We start from the raw sequence: 9,074 nt of genomic DNA, 5'->3' as shown, positions 1-9,074 counted from the left end.
TGGATGTTCTTGCTGGGGTTAGGTGTCCTAGCAGCACTATTCTGTACTTCTGGATCTTCTTGCTGGGGTTAGGTGTCCTAGCAGCACTATTCTGTACTTCTGGATGTTCTTGCTGGGGTTAGGTGTCCTAGCAGCACTATTGTGTACTTCTGGATGTTCTTGCTGGGGTTAGGTGTCCTAGCAGCTCTATTCTGTAAGTACTGCAGCTTCTGGATGTTCTTGCTGGGGTTAGGTGTCCTAGCAGCACTATTGTGTACTTCTGGATCTTCTTGCTGGGGTTAGGTGTCCTAGCAGCACTATTGTGTACTTCTGGATCTTCTTGCTGGGGTTAGGTGTCCTAGCAGCACTATTGTGTACTTCTGGATGTTCTTGCTGGGGTTAGGTGTCCTAGCAGCTCTATTCTGTAAGTACTGCAGCTTCTGGATGTTCTTGCTGGGGTTAGGTGTCCTAGCAGCACTATTGTGTACTTCTGGATGTTCTTGCTGGGGTTAGGTGTCCTAGCAGCTCTATTCTGTACTTCTGGATCTTCTTGCTGGGGTTAGGTGTCCTAGGAGCACTATTGTGTACCTCTGGATCTTCTTGCTGGGGTTAGGTGTCCTAGCAGCACTATTCTGTACTTCTGGATGTTCTTGCTGGGGTTAGGTGTCCTAGCAGCTCTATTGTGTACTTCTGGATCTTCTTGCTGGGGTTAGGTGTCCTAGCAGCACTATTGTGTACTTCTGGATGTTCTTGCTGGGGTTAGGTGTCCTAGCAGCACTATTGTGTACCTCTGGATCTTCTTGCTGGGGTTAGGTGTCCTAGCAGCACTATTCTGTACTTCTGGATGTTCTTGCTGGGGTTAGGTGTCCTAGCAGCACTATTCTGTACTTCTGGATCTTCTTGCTGGGGTTAGGTGTCCTAGCAGCACTATTGTGTACTTCTGGATGTTCTTGCTGGGGTTAGGTGTCCTAGCAGCACTATTCTGTACTTCTGGATCTTCTTGCTGGGGTTAGGTGTCCTAGCAGCACTATTCTGTACTTCTGGATGTTCTTGCTGGGGTTAGGTGTCCTAGCAGCACTATTGTGTACTTCTGGATGTTCTTGCTGGGGTTAGGTGTCCTAGCAGCACTATTCTGTAGTTCTGGATCTTCTTGCTGGGGTTAGGTGTCCTAGCAGCACTATTGTGTACTTCTGGATCTTCTTGCTGGGGTTAGGTGTCCTAGTCAAGTCAAAGTCAAGTCAAAGTCAGCTTTATTGTCAAACAACTGTTTGTACAGGACATACAGGTGGACGAAATTACGTTCCTCTCACAACCACGGTGTCTATAAATATAAAGTGTAAAAGAAGAATAAAAAAGACAACAATTTAAACAGTCGCATGAGGGGGGGGAAAAATATACAGGGGAAGAAGATATTACCAGCATATCTATAATATCTATCTATTGTATATACAGTATTGCAACGTAAGTATTCAAGTATTTAGATGGGAGTGCAAAGTGCAATGTAAACAGTGTAAACAGTTAAAACAGTTAGCAGCATTTTGAGTCCGGAGTAAAGTGGCTAAGTGATAGATGGTGTGTGTGTGTGTGTGTGTGTGTGTGTGTGTGTGTGTGTGTGTGTGTGTGTGTGTGGGTGGGTGAGTGGGGGGGGGGGGGGGGTGGGGTGTAGTGTCTCAGTTCACAGTTCAGATCAGATTGCAGGGCAGAGTGAGAAGGGGGGGGGGGGGCCGGGAGAGAGTTCAGCTTCCTGACAGCCTGATGGATGAAGCTGTCTCTCAGCCTACAGCTTCGAGCTCGGAGGCTTCTCAGTCGTCTGCCGGATGGCAGCAGTCTGAAGAAGCCGTGTGAGGGGTGTGTGATGTCGCCTGCCACGCGGAGCAGCACTATTGTGTACTTCTGGATCTTCTTGCTGGGGTTAGGTGTCCTAGCAGCACTATTGTGTACTTCTGGATGTTCTTGCCTGGGTTAGGTGTCCTAGCAGCTCTATTCTGTAAGTACTGCAGCTTCTGGATGTTCTTGCTGGGGTTAGGTGTCCTAGCAGCACTATTGTGTACTTCTGGATGTTCTTGCTGGGGTTAGGTGTCCTAGCAGCTCTATTCTGTACTTCTGGATCTTCTTGCTGGGGCTAGGTGTCCTAGCAGCACTATTGTGTACCTCTGGATCTTCTTGCTGGGGTTAGGTGTCCTAGCAGCACTATTCTGTACTTCTGGATCTTCTTGCTGGGGTTAGGTGTCCTAGCAGCACTATTGTGTACTTCTGGATGTTCTTGCTGGGGTTAGGTGTCCTAGCAGCTCTATTCTGTACTTCTGGATCTTCTTGCTGGGGTTAGGTGTCCTAGCAGCACTATTGTGTACTTCTGGATGTTCTTGCTGGGGTTAGGTGTCCTAGCAGCACTATTGTGTACTTCTGGATGTTCTTGCTGGGGTTAGGTGTCCTAGCAGCACTATTGTGTACTTCTGGATGTTCTTGCTGGGGTTAGGTGTCCTAGCAGCTCTATTCTGTACTTCTGGATCTTCTTGCTGGGGTTAGGTGTCCTAGCAGCACTATTCTGTACTTCTGGATCTTCTTCCTGGGGTTAGGTGTCCTAGCAGCACTATTGTGTACTTCTGGATGTTCTTGCTGGGGTTAGGTGTCCTAACAGCTCTATTATGTACTTCTGGATCTTCTTGCTGGGGTTAGGTGTCCTTGCAGCACTATTGTGTACTTCTGGATCTTCTTGCTGGGGTTAGGTGTCCTAGCAGCACTATTCTGTACTTCTGGATCTTCTTGCTGGGGTTAGGTGTCCTTGCAGCACTATTGTGTACTTCTGGATCTTCTTGCTGGGGTTAGGTGTCCTAGCAGCACTATTGTGTACTTCTGGATGTTCTTGCTGGGGTTAGGTGTCCTAGCAGCACTATTCTGTATTTCTGGATCTTCTTGCTGGGGTTAGGTGTCCTAGCAGCACTATTGTGTACTTCTGGATCTTCTTGCTGGGGTTAGGTGTCCTAGCAGCACTATTGTGTACTTCTGGATCTTCTTGCTGGGGTTAGGTGTCCTAGCAGCACTATTGTGTACTTCTGGATCTTCTTGCTGGGGTTAGGTGTCCTAGCAGCACTATTGTGTACTTCTGGATGTTCTTGCTGGGGTTAGGTGTCCTAGCAGCTCTATTCTGTACTTCTGGATCTTCTTGCTGGGGTTAGGTGTCCTAGCAGCTCTATTCTGTACTTCTGGATCTTCTTGCTGGGGTTAGGTGTCCTAGCAGCTCTATTCTGTACTTCTGGATCTTCTTGCTGGGGTTAGGTGTCCTAGCAGCACTATTGTGTACTTCTGGATCTTCTTGCTGGGGTTAGGTGTCCTAGCAGCTATATTCTGTACTTCTGGATCTTCTTGCTGGGGTTAGGTGTCTTAGCAGCAATATTGTGTACTTCTGGATCTTCTTGCTGGGGTTAGGTGTCCTAGCCGCTCTATTCTGTAAGTACTGCAGCTTCTGGATGTTCTTGCTGGGGTTAGGTGTCCTAGCAGCACTATTGTGTACTTCTGGATGTTCTTGCTGGGGTTAGGTGTCCTAGCAGCTCTATTCTGTACTTCTGGATCTTCTTGCTGGGGTTAGGTGTCCTAGCAGCACTATTGTGTACTTCTGGATGTTCTTGCTGGGGTTAGGTGTCCTAGCAGCACTATTGTGTACTTCTGGATGTTCTTGCTGGGGTTAGGTGTCCTAGCAGCTCTATTCTGTACTTCTGGATCTTCTTGCTGGGGTTAGGTGTCCTAGCAGCACTATTCTGTACTTCTGGATCTTCTTGCTGGGGTTAGGTGTCCTAGCAGCACTATTGTGTACTTCTGGATGTTCTTGCTGGGGTTAGGTGTCCTAACAGCTCTATTATGTACTTCTGGATCTTCTTGCTGGGGTTAGGTGTCCTTGCAGCACTATTGTGTACTTCTGGATCTTCTTGCTGGGGTTAGGTGTCCTAGCAGCACTATTCTGTACTTCTGGATCTTCTTGCTGGGGTTAGGTGTCCTTGCAGCACTATTGTGTACTTCTGGATCTTCTTGCTGGGGTTAGGTGTCCTAGCAGCACTATTCTGTACTTCTGGATCTTCTTGCTGGGGTTAGGTGTCCTAGCAGCTCTATTCTGTACTTCTGGATCTTCTTGCTGGGGTTAGGTGTCCTAGCAGCACTATTGTGTACTTCTGGATGTTCTTGCTGGGGTTAGGTGTCCTAGCAGCACTATTGTGTACTTCTGGATCTTCTTGCTGGGGTTAGGTGTCCTAGCAGCACTATTGTGTACTTCTGGATCTTCTTGCTGGGGTTAGGTGTCCTAGCAGCTCTATTCTGTACTTCTGGATCTTCTTGCTGGGGTTAGGTGTCCTAGCAGCTCTATTCTGTAAGTACTGCAGCTTCTGGATCTTCTTGCTGGTGATCCCCACAGGAAGTAGTCTAGCCTTCACACATCTGCAGCACAATCATCAATAATTAATAGCTTTTCTTTCTCTTTGCTGGCTTAGCGTCCTTTATGCTGAAATGTCACCTTTTTCTCTTGTTGTTTCTCATCAACATTTACTTTATATGGACCCGTTCATCATGGTTTACCTGACACATGAAACGTGACACATTTCTAATGTATCTGTCTTTGTTTACTTTCAACTGACCCAACAATCTTCACATGAATATTCATATTTTCAGCACATAGTTACAAGAATATTATGTGATTGTAGAGGGAGTGTTTGCAGCCCATATTGGTCAACGCCTTCTCCTCTCCAACTATTACAATAACATTGAATGTTGTTCCAGCCGCAATAACACTCTTTTATCCTCATTGCGACGAAGGCAGCTAAGGAGTAATCGAGTCTGATGAAGATTTATCAAAGTATAACCCAGGAGACCTTTTTTTTAGGCCCAAAGTGCGAAGAAGAGGTGAACATGTCAGGAGAAACTAGTGGAATGTTGCTACTGAGGACTGAGTGCTGTCTTCAAATCCATCATGGGAAGGTTGTTTGCAGCTGGACTCCAGGATGCAGAGAAGGCAGGTCAAAATAGATTCAATAACAGACGAAGGCAAGTGCAGCAAGGGAGAGCACAAGACACAAATACACACCGCCTCAGTGGGGCAGCAGTGACTATGAACACTCACCAGACAACACGTCCAGCAGGGCAGGGACAGGTGTGTCCAGGTTGTTAATCAGGGACAGGTGTGTCCAGGTTGTTAATCAGGGACAGGTGCGTCCAGGTTGTTAATCAGGGACAGGTGTGTCCAGGTTGCTAATCAGGGACAGGTGTGTCCAGGTTGTTAATGAGGGACAGGTGGGTCCAGGTTGTTAATCAGGGATAGGTGTGTCCAGGTTGCTAATCAGGGACAGGTGTGTCCAGGTTGTTAATGAGGGACAGGTGGGTCCAGGTTGTTAATCAGGGACAGGTGTGTCCAGGTTGCTAATCAGGGACAGGTGTGTCCAGGTTGTTAATGAGGGACAGGTGGGTCCAGGTTGTTAATCAGGGACAGGTGCGTCCAGGTTGTTAATCAGGAACAGGTGTGTCCGGGTTGTTAATCAGGGACAGGTGTGTCCAGGTTGTTAATCAGGGACAGGTGTGTCCAGGTAGTTAATCAGGGACAGGTGTGTCCAGGTTGTTAATCAGGGACAGGTGTGTCCAGGTTGTTAATCAGGGACAGGTGTGTCCAGGTTGTTAATCAGGGACAGGTGCGTCCAGGTTGTTAATCAGGGACAGGTGTGTCCAGGTTGCTAATCAGGGACAGGTGTGTCCAGGTTGTTAATGAGGGACAGGTGGGTCCAGGTTGTTAATCAGGGACAGGTGTGTCCAGGTTGTTAATCAGGAACAGGTGTGTCCAGGTTGTTAATCAGGGACAGGTGTGTCCAGGTTGTTAATCAGGGACAGGTGTGTCCAGGTAGTTAATCAGGAACAGGTGTGTCCAGGTTGTTAATCAGGGACAGGTGTGTCCAGGTTGTTAATCAGGAACAGGTGTGTCCAGGTTGTTAATCAGGGACAGGTGTGTCCGGGTAGTTAATCAGGGACAGGTGTGTCCAGGTTGCTAATCAGGGACAGGTGTGTCCAGGTTGTTAATGAGGGACAGGTGTGTCCAGGTTGTTAATCAGGGACAGGTGTGTCCAGGTAGTTAATCAGGAACAGGTGTGTCCAGGTTGTTAATCAGGGACAGGTGTGTCCAGGTTGTTAATCAGGGACAGGTGTGTCCAGGTAGTTAATCAGGAACAGATGTGTCCAGGTTGTTAATCAGGAACAGGTGTGTCCAGGTTGTTAATCAGGGACAGGTGTGTCGGGGTAGTTAATCAGGGACAGTTGTGTCCGGGTAGTTAATCAGGGACAGGTGTGTCCAGGTTGTTAATCAGGGACAGGTGTGTCCAGGTTGTTAATCAGGGACAGGTGTGTCCAGGTTGTTAATCAGGGACAGGTGGGTCCAGGTTCTTAATCAGGGACAGGTGTGTCCAGGTAGTTAATCAGGGACAGGTGGGTCCAGGTTGTTAATCAGGGACAGGTGCGTCCAGGTTGTTAATCAGGGACAGGTGCGTCCAGGTTGCTAATCAGGGACAGGTGTGTCCAGGTTGTTAATGAGGGACAGGTGGGTCCAGGTTGTTAATCAGGGACAGGTGCGTCCAGGTTGTTAATCAGGAACAGGTGCGTCCAGGTTGTTAATCAGGGACAGGTGTGTCCAGGTTGTTAATCAGGGACAGGTGTGTCCAGGTAGTTAATCAGGAACAGGTGTGTCCAGGTTGTTAATCAGGGACAGGTGTGTCCAGGTTGTTAATCAGGGACAGGTGTGTCCAGGTAGTTAATCAGGAACAGGTGTGTCCAGGTTGTTAATCAGGGACAGGTGTGTCCAGGTTGTTAATCAGGGACAGGTGTGTCCAGGTTGTTAATCAGGAACAGGTGTGTCCAGGTTGTTAATCAGGGACAGGTGTGTCCAGGTAGTTAATCAGGGACAGGTGTGTCCAGGTAGTTAATCAGGGACAGGTGTGTCCGGGTAGTTAATCAGGGACAGGTGTGTCCGGGTTGCTAATCAGGGACAGGTGTGTCCAGGTAGTTAATCAGGAACAGGTGTGTCCAGGTTGCTATTCAGGGACAGGTGTGTCCAGGTTGCTAATCAGGAACAGGTGTGTCCAGGTTGCTAATCAGGGACAGGTGTGTCCAGGTAGTTAATCAGGGACAGGTGTGTCCAGGTTGTTAGTCAGGGACAGGTGTGTCCAGGTTGTTAATCAGGGACAGGTGTGTCCAGGTTGCTAATCAGGGACAGATGTGTCCAGGTAGTTAATCAGGGACAGGTGTGTCCAGGTTGTTAATCAGGGACAGGTGTGTCCAGGTTGCTAATCAGGGAAAAGTGTGTCCAGGTTGTTAGTCAGGGACAGGTGTGTCCAGGTTGTTAATCAGGGACAGGTGTGTCCAGGTTGTTAATCAGGGACAGGTGTGTCCAGGTAGTTAATCAGGGACAGGTGTGTCCAGGTTGTTAATCAGGGACAGGTGTGTCCAAGTTGTTAATCAGGGACAGGTCTGTCCAGGTTGTTAATCAGGAACAGGTGTGTCCATGTTATTAATCAGGGACAGGTGTGTCCAGGTAGTTAATCAGGGACAGGTGTGTCCAGGTTGTTAATCAGGGACAGGTGTGTCCAGGTTGTTAATCAGGGACAGGTGTGTCCAGGTTGTTAATCAGGAACAGGTGTGTCCAGGTTGTTAATCGGGGACAGGTGTGTCCAGGTTGTTAATCAGGGACAGGTGTGTCCAGGTTGTTAACCAGGGACAGGTGTGTCCAGGTTGTTAACCAGGGACAGGTGTGTCCAGGTTATTAATCAGGGACAGGTGTGTCCAGGTTGTTAATCAGGGACAGGTGTGTCCAGGTAGTTAATCAGGGACAGGTGTGTCCAGGTAGTTAATCAGGGACAGGTGTGTCCGGGTAGTTAATCAGGGACAGGTGTGTCCGGGTTGCTAATCAGGGACAGGTGTGTCCAGGTAGTTAATCAGGAACAGGTGTGTCCAGGTTGCTATTCAGGGACAGGTGTGTCCAGGTTGCTAATCAGGAACAGGTGTGTCCAGGTTGCTAATCAGGGACAGGTGTGTCCAGGTAGTTAATCAGGGACAGGTGTGTCCAGGTTGTTAGTCAGGGACAGGTGTGTCCAGGTTGTTAATCAGGGACAGGTGTGTCCAGGTTGCTAATCAGGGACAGATGTGTCCAGGTAGTTAATCAGGGACAGGTGTGTCCAGGTTGTTAATCAGGGACAGGTGTGTCCAGGTTGCTAATCAGGGACAGGTGTGTCCAGGTTGTTAGTCAGGGACAGGTGTGTCCAGGTTGTTAATCAGGGACAGGTGTGTCCAGGTTGTTAATCAGGGACAGGTGTGTCCAGGTAGTTAATCAGGGACAGGTGTGTCCAGGTTGTTAATCAGGGACAGGTGTGTCCAAGTTGTTAATCAGGGACAGGTCTGTCCAGGTTGTTAATCAGGAACAGGTGTGTCCATGTTATTAATTAGGGACAGGTGTGTCCAGGTAGTTAATCAGGGACAGGTGTGTCCAGGTTGTTAATCAGGGACAGGTGTGTCCAGGTTGTTAATCAGGGACAGGTGTGTCCAGGTTGTTAATCGGGAACAGGTGTGTCCAGGTTGTTAATCGGGGACAGGTGTGTCCAGGTTGTTAATCAGGGACAGGTGTGTCCAGGTTGTTAACCAGGGACAGGTGTGTCCAGGTTATTAATCAGGGACAGGTGTGTCCAGGTTGTTAATCAGGGACAGGTGTGTCCAGGTAGTTAATCAGGGACAGGTGTGTCCAGGTTGTTAATCAGGAACAGGTGTGTCCAGGTTGTTAATCAGGGACAGGTGTGTCCAGGTTGTTAATCAGGGACAGGTGTGTCCAGGTTATTAATTAGGAACAGGTGTGTCCAGGTTGTTAATCAGGGACAGGTGTATCCAGGTTGTTAATCAGGGACAGGTGTGTCCCGGTTGCCAATCAGGGACAGGTGTGTCCAGTTTGCTAAATAGGGACAGGTGTGTCCAGTTTGCCAAGCAGTAAGAGGTGTGTCTAGGTTGGTAAACAGGGACAGGTGTTTAAAGGTTGTCAATCAAGGAAAGGTCTGTCCAGGTTGACAATCAGGAGAAAGGTGTGTCGAGGT

General features: G+C 48.4%; 1 protein-coding gene across 8 annotated transcripts in view; it reads left to right on the top strand.

The window, feature by feature from the left end:
* astn1 (astrotactin 1) overlaps positions 1 to 9,074 on the top strand; it is a 257,745-nt gene that overhangs the window by 87,839 nt on the left and 160,832 nt on the right. The gene's annotated exons all lie outside the window — the stretch shown is intronic.

The sequence above is a fragment of the Entelurus aequoreus genome, linkage group LG14, assembly GCF_033978785.1.
Source record: "Entelurus aequoreus isolate RoL-2023_Sb linkage group LG14, RoL_Eaeq_v1.1, whole genome shotgun sequence".
NCBI classification, from domain to species: domain Eukaryota; kingdom Metazoa; phylum Chordata; class Actinopteri; order Syngnathiformes; family Syngnathidae; genus Entelurus; species Entelurus aequoreus.
The sequence above is the reverse complement of the archived record's forward strand: the minus strand, read 5'-3'. Positions and strand labels throughout refer to the sequence as shown.